We start from the raw sequence: 14,416 nt of genomic DNA, 5'->3' as shown, positions 1-14,416 counted from the left end.
AAAAAATTGTCAAATTTGATGTTCAAGTTATTTTTTTTTTTCAAATTTGCTTTGTAAAGTGGGTTTTTTTTTTTTAAACCTTATAGCCGCATCAATTTTAATTGGAAAAAAATTAATAATAAATTAAATCAAAAAATATTTTTATAAAAAAAAAGTAAAAAACAAAAGCACTAACTTTATATAATAAATCACCCTGTTTCACGAAACTTCTTATAATAAAATAAAAAAAAAAAAAACAACTTTTAAAAAGAAAAAAAAACATTGTTTATAAGTAACTAGTGCATGATTGTCAAAAAAGAATGATTTTGTAATTTATTTTAATAAAAACAAAAGAGCACTTTCTTTAAAACAATCGTTTTTTGAAATTCAAAATTTCATTAAAAATATTTTACGCAAATATTTAGCAAAAGTCTTTATATGGGCTTATAGAGAAATTGCTTATCATGCTTTCTCCATTTTTAGACTTGCTAAATATTTGCCTAAACAGAAGATTTTGAGAAAAAACTTTAAGATGCGTTTCAAAAAATTAATTATTTTCTCATTCAATTTTTAAATATAAGAAATTTTTTTTAATTTTTTTTTTGCAGAAGAATAGTAATTTACATACTTTTATCCATGCGAGAAATTTGTATTTTATTTTTTTTTAAATAATATTGAGTTTAAACAAAAAAAACAAAAGAACACCTTTTTTATTACTTATTAAAAACTGAATTTTTGCTCTAAAACTCTCAACTTCAACCGCATGAATAAACATAAATCAAAGACTTTGAACAAAACAAATATGCTCATTTTATCAATTTTACTGTTAAGTTTAGAACTCGTGATCTTTTTTTCGCATAGCTTTAGTTTAAAAAATAACCTTTATATCACCACACTATATGGGGCTGCCCCTCTCTGCGTCTGTCCCAATTGTATGTTTTTATGAAAAAAACTCATTATTAAGTTTTAAGTAAATTATATAGGTAGATACATAATATGTTCATATGTACATATCCACCAATGAACCCATTTTTCAATAACCACGAACCCAACAAAATTCATGAAAGTAAAATAAAAATTATAACTGCTTACTAAATATTTAGGTACCTATAAATTTACTGCAGCTTTTTTTTTAATTTTTTTTTTATTTATTTATTTTTTTGTTTATTTTATTTCGTTAGTAACGGTACATATTCCTTTAATTTATAGCAAATACATAATCTTTTTTTATCAAAAAATCAAACCGACTTCCATGGATTAAAACTGGGTTTTTCTAATAGTTCCTATGGCTATAACTGAACGAAATTGAAATAGGACCACATTGCAGCCACCAGCTTTCCAATACAAAAAGAATTATCAAAATTGGTTCACTCAGTCCAAAGTTATGAGGTAACAAACATAAACAAAAAAAAAAAAAAAAAAAAGACAGGCGAATTGAATACCTCCTCCTTTTTGGAAGTCGGTAAAAAAAGAAAACTTACATCTAATACACATTATGGATTATTTTGAATACAAAATATATATTTCTAAAGTTAAGTGATTTTCAACTTTAATTAAGGGGGGAATCCCTCTGGAATTTTTTATTTTTGCATTGTTTTTTTTTTGCGTACTAAATTTATTTATCAACCGAAGAAACTATTTTCAGTGGTCTCAGCCTTAAATGAAGCCTCAAAAGTGCCTAGATAGTCCCGAAACCAATGCGCTCCGAACCTACCATAGTACGAAAACGAAAACTTTAAACGCATTTTTTTCGAAACTAGTTTTTTCCGCGCCGTGTAATGTAACTCAAAAACTAATGAAGCTGTCGACTTGAAATTTGAAGCAAATTACTCCTTAACTTATTGGCCACAACATGAACCTAAAAGTTGAATAAAATTTGTACAGTAAATATTTTTTTTTAACTACTTCTTTGTAAAAAAAACATGGTTTTTTTCGTTTTTTTGATTTCTAATTTTTATTTTTCATTTAAAAAAAAATAAATTTAGGTTCATGCAATGCGTACTAATATCATCTAACGGAAAAAAATTTCCTTTTTGATTTAAGATGATTTCCTGGACCTGTGCATTGCACGGCGTAAACTAGAGGCGTCAACTTTGAAAGGCTCCAGAGCCGCCATTTTGTTATTTTTTCATTTCAAAAAAAAAATTTTTTAATACTTAATAATGTCAGTAATATCTTGTCTTTTTCCAAATTTCAATAAGTGCTTTCAGTTTTTTATAAAAAAATATTAAACAAGGTGTCGTCCAGAGGGATTTTCCCCCTTAACCCTGATTTTAGTTTTACTGTAAGTATAAAAGCAGTAAAAGGCTAAAATTTCATTAAAAAAAAAAAATCTCGTTATAATATCACATAATCAGAAGAATGAAGATTTTTGTTTTATCTCTACAGTCTACACGATGATATTATGTACCTATACAACCCAAATTACTTAAAAATCACAAGTTTTGTTTGTTCCTTTAATTTGTGTGGGTTTGGTGGGCATAAAGCCTGCATAACTTTAAAAGTAAAACACATAACAAGTATTCAATAGATTTAAACGAATTTTTCTTTTATTGAAAATTGTCAGTTGAAAAACAGAAGAAATATATGAAAATCCATTTATCGAAATTAAAAATCAATATACCTACCTAACTTCTCATTGAAGTTTTTTTTTTTGTAACAACACAAACACAATCAAATTAAAATTCCATTGCGAGCATAAAATCAATCAAATTAGTATTATTACGTTTAATAACCATTTGCGGAAGAGATATCTCATTCCAGCATCATCGGCCGCTAGCTCGATGCTCCACAGTGTCTAAGTGGGTAGCCACGGAAGCACCATCATGACTATGCTTTCTGGTTGCAATCCCTCTTGCCCCCTTTATTATGTTGGCTTGATGGTGGTGCGCAGGAAAATCCGATGGTTCTTTGGTTCTGGGTGTGAACTACAATTGCATCTTGTTCGGATGTGTGAATCGAACTGTTTGCCAAGTCAAATATTTATTTTTAGATAAAAATTGCTTCGGACTTGGACTGTGGGTTCCTTATACAAATATACAACAACAACAAATACAGTGGAAGCAGATGGAGCAACATCGAAAATATTCGAAAAAATAAAAAAAAAGAGTAACAAAATTGTGTGACTTCCTTTTGGACGGTAAGTAGCCAAATAATCGCATTGAATTCCGATCGATTCCAAGCAAATCCCCATTCGATTGGATTATTATTGACCGTAGGCGAACAAAAAAATAAGCAAAGAAGTCCAGCATGATCGCCCAGACCACCAGGCAGCATTTACCAAAACTTATACACACTCCCCGAGTACTGACGACGCGACGCAGGAGCTCTCGCCCCCATATTTTGTGACTATACTACGACCAAAGACGACGAAGACCAAGTTGGTTAGTATATTTGCAGCTGATGATGATGATGGGGTCCCTTGGAGTAGTCAGAGCCACCACCTTCGAAGGTGAGAAATGAGATTTTAATCGGACGTGTCCGATTCCAAATGAGCCTTAATGGGTCCTCCATTTAACACTTTACCACTGATTCCAGCTGCCGTCTGTTGAGTCGTCGTTGTCTTTGTCGTAATCGACAACAACGAAGACGACGGTCGTGAATTGGTTTTAACTGTGTGTTGTCTCTATGTGGGTTGAAAAAATCCGCATTTGTGCGATACGAGAAATGAAATGTTGCAACAATTGGATGCAGCGGGAAAGACTTCCAAATGTGTCGATATCGAAATATGGGAGTGCAGTATGCAACAACAAGTAATGATTCTTTTTTATTTGTTTATTATTATTTTTTTTTTTTTCATTCTCAGGATCTGGGCTAGATTTGCACCTTAAAGCTTAAGTTTATTTTGAGGAAAGTTAGACTAAATTTTAAAAATTAACAGACGCTATAATTGATTTAAATAAGTTTACTATCTTCGTTGATAGAGTGTTCAAAATGGTATTGTCCGAATGAAATTAATCCTACAAGAACTAACATATATAAAGCTTATAACAGTTTTTATCGTTTTTCTATTCTAAAAATATATTACCAAAAATATTTTTGTATACATAAACATTTCAAAAATGTTAATTCAACATTATTATTTTAAATTTTGAACAAGATTTATTGCATCAGGTTGGCAAGGACTTTGTCGTAGAGAAATCTTTAAAAATGTGGTTTTTACCTGCGATGTACCTAACTATAAAGTTTTACGTTCGTAAAAAATGGTGCAAGTACCTCCTTTTTTATATTGATCTTTTTTCAAAAATTACAAATCTATTTGGAAATAAAATGCACGACTGGGTCGCACGTACTTGCTCTTGCAGTTCAAAGCACTTTTATGTTAGTTTACTTGCAGATTGATGATGTTGATGTTGGAGAAGAGCCGACATTTTTGGCAAAATTTTGTTAAATAAAAATATTTTTTTTGCAAAAAAATAGAAATGTAGTTTTATTGCAATTGCTTTGAATATTACGTTTGCAAAAATTAATAAAAATCTTTGGAGCCATTTTCAAGTAATTTGCTATAACTTGAATTTTATATGGGAGATATAAAAATAAAACAACTTTTAGAATTCTATAAAATTCATTTGTAGCAAATTTGAAGAAAATCCGTCAACCCGTTTAGGCTGTGTACAGATGGACCCACAGACGCACGGACCCACTTTTTCAGACTTCTGCATCATCGTAATGTTGGTTTTGATTAAAACCTCAGTTTTTTTTTTTCGACACGAAACCAATACTTGCCCTATATGTATTTAGATAGAGCAATTGAAAAAATTTATTGAATTTTAATTTCTTTTTAGTGAACAGGCTAAATATTTTTTAAATATTTTATTGAAATGTATTAAAATTTCATAATAATATCAAAATGAAATACTAAGATTTTGTTCAATTGTTTTGTAAAAAGAATTATGCAGGATGTCCCACAGTCAACAACGCCACACACGAAAACCATGTGTTTCGAGTTAATTCTAAAAAAAATTTGAAGAGAATAAATTGGTCTTTTATGATCAAAATGCAACACAAAACTCATTCTTTTTTATAAATTGATATAAAAAAAAAAAAAAAAAATGGACAGTTTTTAAGATAACGGTTTTTTTTTCGATGACTATCTCAAATCTTTTATAAGGGATAGTTACTCAATATATTGTGTTTTGAGTCATTTTATAGTGGAGTGCATAGGTTTTTACGGTCGCTGAATCCAAATCCGAAGTCCATTTTGCCTCATCAGGTCAGGTTTTCAAGATAACCTCAAAAAATGTCACAGCCTCAAAAATTTTATTTTGTTTTGAATTTTGAGTGCGACTATATTAAATAAATGTTTTTTGGGTCGCTGAAACCAGATTCGAAGTCTATTTTGTCCTATCACGTCAGGTTTTCGAGATAACCTCCAAACAGCCGGAATAGACGTTTTTCCTGTCCTAAACTTGCAGCCTATAAAAAAAGAAAGAAACTTTAAGTTTATTTTATCACTTCTAACGGCACTCAACACGGCAGGGAAGAATTCTGGTAGATCGGCAGGTTTATTTACGGCCCCCGGTGGTACCCAGAACGGCAATCAATAGCTCTGGTAAATCGGCAGGTTTATTTACGGCTCCTGGTGGCACGCAGAACAGCAGGCAATAGCTCTGGTTGATCGGCAGGTTTTTGTTTCGGTCCCTGGTGGCACGCAGAACGGCAGGCAATAGCTCTGGTTGATCAGCAGGTTTTATTTTGGCCCCTGGTGGCACATATTGTTTTGTTCTAGTTTTTATCGCTTCCTTATATTACTTTTTGTCATGACTGACTGTGAATTTTAAAAGTCAAAAAAACTAAATGTATGATTTTTTTCTTGTAGTTTTGTTTCTATTAGGTAAAAGGTAATATACATATAGTAAAGCATGTAACGCTTCGTTACAGTTTTTGAATATAACGGTGCGGCAATAGAGCTGTTTTCTTGATGTCTGATTTTCTCGCAAGCGATATAATTGATATCACCGAAAAGTTTTTTTTACCAACTTCCAAAAGGGAGGAGGTATTCAATTTTTTTTTATGTTTGTTACCTTACCTCATAACTTTGACTGAGTGAATCAATTTTGATAATTCTTTTTGTATTGGAAAGCTGATGCCTGCAGTGTGATCGCATTTCAATTACGTCCAGTTCTGGAAATAGAAACTATGAGAAAAACCATAAAACCCAGTTTCGATCCATGGAAGAGGCGGTTTTATATTTTGATAAAAATGATTATTAAGAAATTGTTTTTTTTTAGAAAAAATTACAACAAAATATTTTTCGAATTAAAAAAAAAAATTCATTGGTTTTTTGAAAATGTGTAAAAATTTGTATTTATAAAAAATTTTTTTTTTTTTTGAAATAGTTTCAAGTTTGAATTAAAGGACCCCGCACATTTTGTATGGGAAGGGCCCTCGGTGAAATTGTCTGAAATTTTAGTACATATGTTGTTCTCTTGAAGCTCTTGATCAAAAGTCGATATGGGCAGAAAGTAAAAAAATGGACAGTTTTTAAGATAACGGTTTTTTTTTCGATGACTATCTCAAACCTTTTATAAGGGATAGTAACTCAATATATTGTGTTTTGAGTCATTTTTTAGTTGAGTTCATAGGTTTTTACGGTCGCTGAATCCAAATCCGAAGTCCATTTTGCCTCATCAGGTCAGGTTTTCAAGACAACCTCAAAAAATGTCACAGCCTCAAAAAAACAATTTTCTTTGATCTGGGATTGCGACTATGTTTAATACATGTTTTTTGGGTCGCTGAAACCAGATTCGAAGTCTATTTTGTCCTATCACGTCAGGTTTTCGAGATAACCTCCAAAAAGCTGTTCGTTACTTTTTTGAGGTTATCTCAAAAACTCGAAGTGATGGGATAAAATAAACTTCGAATCTGGTTTCAGCGACCCAAAAAACATGTATTAAACATAGTCGCAATCCCAGATCAAAGAAAATTGTTTTTTTGAGGCTGTGACATTTTTTGAGGTTGTCTTGAAAACCTGACCTGATGAGGCAAAATGGACTTCGGATTTGGATTCAGCGACCGTAAAAACCTATGAACTCAACTAAAAAATGACTCAAAACACAATATATTGAGTTACTATCCCTTATAAAAGGTTTGAGATAGTCATCGAAAAAAAAACCGTTATCTTAAAAACTGTCCATTTTTTTACTTTCTGCCCATATCGACTTTTGATCAAGAGCTTCAAGAGAACAACATATGTACTAAAATTTCAGACAATTTCACCGAGGGCCCTTCCCATACAAAATGTGCGGGGTCCTTTAATTCAAACTTGAAACTATTTCAAAAAAAAAAAAAATTTTTTATAAATACAAATTTTTACACATTTTCAAAAAACCAATGAATTTTTTTTTTAAATTCGAAAAATATTTTGTTGTAATTTTTTCTAAAAAAAAACAATTTCTTAATAATCATTTTTATCAAAATATAAAACCGACTCTTCCATGGATCGAAACTGGGTTTTATGGTTTTTCTCATAGTTTCTATTTCCAGAACTGGACGTAATTGAAATGCGATCACACTGCAGGCATCAGCTTTCCAATACAAAAAGAATTATCAAAATTGATTCACTCAGTCAAAGTTATGAGGTAAGGTAACAAACATAAAAAAAAATTGAATACCTCCTCCCTTTTGGAAGTTGGTAAAAAAAACTTTTCGGTGATATCAATTATATCGCTTGCGAGAAAATCAGACATCAAGAAAACAGCTCTATTGCCGCACCGTTATATTCAAAAACTGTAACGAAGCGTTACATGCTTTACTATATGTATATTACCTTTTACCTAATAGAAACAAAACTACAAGAAAAAAATCATACATTTAGTTTTTTTGACTTTTAAAATTCACAGTCAGTCATGACAAAAAGTAATATAAGGAAGCGATAAAAACTAGAACAAAACAATATGTGCCACCAGGGGCCAAAATAAAACCTGCTGATCAACCAGAGCTATTGCCTGCCGTTCTGCGTGCCACCAGGGACCGAAACAAAAACCTGCCGATCAACCAGAGCTATTGCCTGCTGTTCTGCGTGCCACCAGGAGCCGTAAATAAACCTGCCGATTTACCAGAGCTATTGATTGCCGTTCTGGGTACCACCGGGGGCCGTAAATAAACCTGCCGATCTACCAGAATTCTTCCCTGCCGTGTTGAGTGCCGTTAGAAGTGATAAAATAAACTTAAAGTTTCTTTCTTTTTTTATAGGCTGCAAGTTTAGGACAGGAAAAACGTCTATTCCGGCTGTTTGACTGCAGCGATTGATTATTTTTAAGTAATCTTTATTATTTAACCTTATTTTTATTATTAGTTTGTAAGAGTTGTTTTGTTAATTTTGAATAAATAAAGGTTTTTGTTTTCAAGGTTAAATAGACCTTTACCGTTGAAGTTTTGGTGTTTTCTTCAATAAGACCCCTGGAAATCCGACGAGTTTAAACCTCGACTGGAAAGGAAAAACCACCTCACAAAACTATGATAGACGATCTTTGAAGTCAATAGCTTCATTGGTTTAGGCTGCAGCTCAAAATAGAGACGCAAATAAGATAGAAAATTGCCTCTCGAAAAAGTATTGATTTGGTAGTAATGAAGAACAAGAAAAGTTAAAAAAAAATGTTGCGCATACGCCACAGTGTCCAATTGATTAATACTCTATTTCGAAAATATTTTTAAAAAATTCAAACCTGTTCATAGAGCCAACGAAGAAGATAACTTATTTAATACTCTATTTCTTTCTAATTAATGACTGTGGAAGGTAGTAAATATGTATGTACATAAAAATGTATGCCCTCAGGAATGATGTTGTTATTGCAATACATGGTCCTTAAGTCTAAGCTTGGTTTTGTGAGCGCCTACCATTGTTGTTAGATGTTTAAAATAACATATTACTGATGCTTTTAATAAACCAAAACTTAAAAAAGAATTTGATGTGCCCTGATTCAAGAGAGGTGCGTAACTATTAAAGTTTTAAAATTGAAAAAAAAAAAGATTTTTGGGTTTTTAAAAAATATGTATTTGCATTAGTTTTTGAAAAAGCGAAAGTTCACAATGTACGTCAGACTAAATTTAGATTGCATACTTTGTATTGTGCTTGATTTCGGCAGGGACGAAAGAAGACGCTACAAACAAGTTAAAGCACTGTTTTTTTCTTTTAAAAGCTTTTTCGATGCCTTTTTTAAATAGACGATCTTGGATATTTTTCTGATTCTAGTGTGAAAAACGTCCCAATTCCAGATTAAAAATCCTTGTAAACTACTATATTGATATGGGTGGCCAGCCTCAAACTGAAAACTTCCCAAATCACTATAGCTTTTATCAATCTGAGTATCAATTTTGTGCCTTAAAAAATTTTCAAATGTTCTTTTAGGAAGTTAAGCACCTTCCTGAAAAAGATTCCAATACAACACGCATGACACATGTTCCTTGTGCCTTACTATACGCTATCATCGTGATCTCATCTCTGGCTACTGTATTTTTTCTTGTCTGCTCCAGGGCAAGCTCTCTGCATTCAATTTGGTTTGTTTACCTTGCAGTTAGACTTGAGTATGGATATACTCCAGCTCAGGTGTGAAGTGGTCCACTTAAGGGCCAGCAAGTCTTTAATTTACATACAATCTGCATACTTAAAGTGTGGCTCCTTCCATCTCTAAACGATCCACACAAAAAAACGTAAAACAAACACAAGTCCGCAAGGTTTCATGGGAGCAGGCTAAACATTGTTAACTTGGCTAACTGCCGGCTGGCTGTGAATTATTGGTGTGCACGCATCATCACAGGTTATAGGCTTTTATGCTGTGCTTTGGTCGTGTGGTTATTTGGGTTAATAATGATCCGACTTTACAAACCATCCAACTGATAATGAGATCGATTCCGTGCAACGAGGTTTGAGGAAGGAATGCATCGCATCTCCTCCTTCTTCGTTGTCTTTTCTTCTAACCAAATTATGTGCGTGAGTGAACCTCTCTGGGATCTTTTGGACAAATGAATGGGCAGTGGCTGGCGGTATAGAGTAGACTTCGAAAAAAAAAAAAACTAAAAATTAAGTAAGAACGCAACAGAGTGCACGCGAATTTGCTCCCAGGGAATACCTTACCTATAAACGCTTTCTTATAGTATAAAGTGCATTACCGTTGATGAACGGATATAACGAGCCTGTTGCATATGGGGCGGTGCAGGAGGTTGCATCCGCTATGTGGAGGGACCTGCGCGCTTTATGGATTGTAGCCATTTGCAAGGATCTCATTGTAGTCGCGCCAAGAGAGTGCAGCAGTGGAGTCTCATCGTGAGCACTGGACAAGACAAAACACCACGGATAACTGCCGTATCAGTTGCTGATGATCAGTTTTCCACTTTAAATACGCAAGGAATCAATATGCACTCTCGTTGGCCCCAAACGGGGTTATTAAACAGCAACAAAAAAAAAAATTACTTCACGTGATATCGAGATATTTTTCTTTTATAAAAGTTTAACTTAAACTATACGAGCTTAGGTAGGTTATAGGTACCTACTTGCAAACAACTTGTGTAAGGATTTTTTGTTTCATTATTTTCATAATGCATCGTGGGTGTTTACTTGGACAATGAGTTGAGTATATATTCGTTGTAAGAAAAACTATCTTGATATAATTTTGTTTAAAAGTTCATGTTCTTGATAAAAAAAAAATAGAATATCAAAGGTGTTATGATCTATAGATAAAGAGATACTTTTGCAATTGAAATTTTAGAGGCATTTGATTGAGCTTGGTCGTAAGCTCTTCTCTCGAAAATGCGTGCTTTTGTAGTCAACGAGTCTCTCCTTCACTGGTGTAGAAACCTTTCAAACCGTTCATTACAAAGTCGTATTCGATAAATACAAGTCTGAAACACACAAAATAAATGCTGGTGTAACTCAGTCCGATTTCAGTCTGTCTCTAAATCTCTTTCCCTGCGGACATTAAATTTTTTTTTAGATTTTTGACATAAGTTATGGAATATACAAACAAAGATAGAAACAAAAAAAAAAATAGCCTATTAGCACTAATTACAAGAATGTACCAGGATGTTTTTTAGCGCATATCCCAAAATTTCCATTTTTCTCAAAAAATACCATTTTTTCATAGATATGAATGTTTTTTTCATTGCATTGTTTTAATTCTTAATGATAATGGATATGAAAACCTTCATGCAAAATTTGGTTGATCTACCATAACTATAAAGGGTTTTTCGGTAGCAAGTTTGCAACTGTTGTAATAATATGGGTTGACAGTTAAAAAACAGGTATAACTTTTTTCAGAGACGTCAGATTGCCTTGATTTTAGATTTTTTGGAATCAGCATTAAAAAATACCTTGAAATTATGTATCATAATTGCATATAATACCATTTTCTTTTATTGCTTATTTCGAAAATCTAAATTTCGCGGTTTGAGCCTTAAATCGCGACTTGCGGAAATGAGATTTTTCTAGACTTTTGAGGTATGTTATGGAATGCCAAAACGAAGGTATTGAGCGAAAAAAATTTCTATTAGCATTCATTCCGAGGTTGAACCCTTATTTGACTGGATTATAAATACTTTAAAGAAACAAATCATTAAAGCGGAATCTATTTCCCAATGTCACTATCCTTAAGTGGTACTTGCATGGAAAAGTACTATCTGAACGGGAGTACTATCTGAATTCCTTGAGTTTCTTTGACGGTATACAAAATCACGCTTTCAAAATGATAGTTCAATAACTGAAACAATGAGATCACTCGAGGTCTTGAGATTGAGAACCATCGTACCATAGAGCAGCTTTATAGGTCTATCTCAAAATTTTTTAGCAACATGTTAAAATGTTGTTTTTCTCAATTAATAGGTATTTTTGATTAAGAATTTTTTTGTCAGTTGATTAAAAAAAGTAACTACCTACAAAAATAACAATTTTGAGAGGTTATTTCTGTTTATTTTTTTATAAGTAGACTAAAAATATATAGTGATGTCCTGATATTAATGCAGGTGTGTAGTTTTTATTTTAAGAAGAAAAATTTGAATAAGTATACTGACAAGACTACAAAAACTTACTTTTTACTAGCGATTCGTACAGAAAAAAAGTTGAGATAACAACCACCCATGATAGGGTAAATTAGGGCATTATGGCATACCTAAGCACAAACTCAAATAACTTTACTACGGACTACAATTTTTACTTCAATCATTTTTTTTAATTAAATTTCATAAAAACGTAACATAAATAAATTATTAAAGAATAAAAATTCAAGCTTTTTAACAAAAAATAAATTAAATTAAAAATAGTCCAAAAAAAACCATATTGCCCTATGTATGGGCAATATGGCGAACCCCATTTACTTCGGAACCCTTTACTTTTTTTACGTATATTCAGCATTTCTGAAATATAATTGTAAATAAGTTTCATAAAATTAACGTTAAATTGAGGTTATTTTCAAATTTAAAAAAATGCAGAGTTACTTTTGAAATTAGTTTTACGTAAGGGCATTATGGCGCAGTCGGGTATAATATAGCTCCATAATGCCCTTATTACATCTGCGCCATATTGCAAAATATACACATATTCACAAAACTCCAAAAACTAAACACAATTCTTACTTCAGTTAAAATATAACAAGTGATATAACCAAACCAAAACTGTACTCTGCGTTTCACTCTTTACAACAAACACGTGCACTGTATACTTACCGAGATACACACAAACAAAAACAAAGCGATATTATATTGGAACCCAGAACCGGTATATTTTTTTATTTTCTTTTTTGTTTGGCACAAAAATAATAGCACTGACCTGTGGTCGTCACAAGGCTAGTGTTCGACGAAGGCCAAAGTTTCTGCATTGGTTTTATTTAAATGCGAGTATTGGAAGTATGGTAGTTGAGAGGTGCGCCATAATGCCCGGTGCGCCATAATGCCCGAAGTTACTATTAGGATGGTAGAGAATGCAAAAAAGGAGCTACAGCCTAAACGGTTGGGCCGATCCACTTTACACTTCGCTGGCTGAGAATTATAAGGGTGTATTTCATACAAAATACAAAAAACGAGTTTTATACACCAAAATTTTAGTAATTTTAACGGCTTTCAGATAAAATTAAAAAAAAAAATTAGAAAAAAATTAATGGCGACGGTACAAGTAAAAAAGACATACAACTTTGATGATTTCACATAAATGTATTAATATAATAAAGTTCTATGCCCGACAAACAATTTTGGTGTTATAAAGCTTTACAGATGCAATTGTTGCTTCTGTAAAGCATTATAGAAGCAAAAGTGTTAGTAGGGTGTTATTCAAATTGCAACATAGAACCCTTTTACTGATTTTTTTCAAACAAAAAAATACATTGATTTAAGTTACATAGAACTTTTTTACGCAAATTTTCAAAATGAAATATTATGGAAATGATAAAGTAAAAATAAAAGATCTTTTGATGTTCCGCTGGTATTGAACAACAGGGGTGGAGTCGGCTAACTTGATAGTCAATAGTTGACAGTCAAAAACGACGATTTTGCTCCATAATTCGTCGTTTTTGGCTATCAACTATCAAGTTAGCGGACTTCATTCCAGGGCATTTGCTAAACAGCAAAGAATTTTTGTATCTCGTTCTGTACTCTTTGAACCAAAATATGTACTATCCAACCTTAAATTTTGCAATAATTCATTCGGGTTACGTAACCTAGATATTCTTACATTATAATTATACATTATAATTATAATTACATTACAATTTTGTGTGCCAAGAATTGGAAGTGATTTTTTGAAAACTTTTTTTTCATAATCGAGGTTGGGAATTTCATAGTTCGTATTAATAAACCAAAAGTTAAAGAAACACTTAGATTCCTTAACTTGAAACAAAAGAAGTCAAAACTCAAAAAGTACCTAAAAATCACCTTCGGGCAAACCTAAAGCCGATGCCAAGATATACTAGGATTAAACAACTGCAAACGAGATTCAGCTTTCACCTTAGTACCTAAAAAACAAAAATATTAAACAAAAAATTAACTAATTTTTAGTTGTATTTAGCTGGAAAAAAATTGGAAAAAAATTGAGTATTTTTTTTCAAAGGTCAAGATTTTACTGTACTAACCGAAGTGAACTCTTCGTTATTCATCTTTACAATTATATAAGTTTATTTCTATTAATAGTTTCATCGAATAAAACTCTTTTTTTTTTTAACTTGAAGCAAATTTACTTCCGTTATACTTGGAGACAAATAAAGCACTTAGAATCAAGATGATACTCCTCTAAAATCCAAATTAATAAGATTTCTTATAAAAATAAGTAAAATTTGTTTAAACTTTTTTCAAATTAAAGTGAACTTCATTTCAACAAGAATTTTCTTCTTAAGAAAATTTAAGTGTTGATACCTGCTAAGATTAAAATGATTTTTCATTAATTTTAATTGCATTATTATTAAAATTAAAATACTAAACAAACTTTAAATTTTTTTTGGTATACATTTTGCACTGTAGA

At 31.8% G+C, this 14,416-nt stretch overlaps 1 long non-coding RNA gene across 1 annotated transcript; it reads left to right on the top strand.

Annotated features, from left to right (window-relative positions):
* Positions 1–2,613: 2,613 nt before the first annotated feature.
* LOC129907440 (uncharacterized) lies at positions 2,614–3,523 on the top strand. Its single transcript, XR_008771029.1, has 3 exons — positions 2,614–2,899; positions 2,972–3,118; positions 3,198–3,523. It is a non-coding gene; the product is annotated as an uncharacterized LOC129907440 (long non-coding RNA).
* The last annotated feature ends 10,893 nt before the right edge of the window (positions 3,524–14,416 follow it).

The sequence above is a fragment of the Episyrphus balteatus genome, chromosome 1 (genome assembly GCF_945859705.1).
Source record: "Episyrphus balteatus chromosome 1, idEpiBalt1.1, whole genome shotgun sequence".
Lineage (NCBI taxonomy): Eukaryota > Metazoa > Arthropoda > Insecta > Diptera > Syrphidae > Episyrphus > Episyrphus balteatus.
Note: the sequence above shows the minus strand (reverse complement) of the source record. Positions and strands in the feature narration are given on the sequence as shown.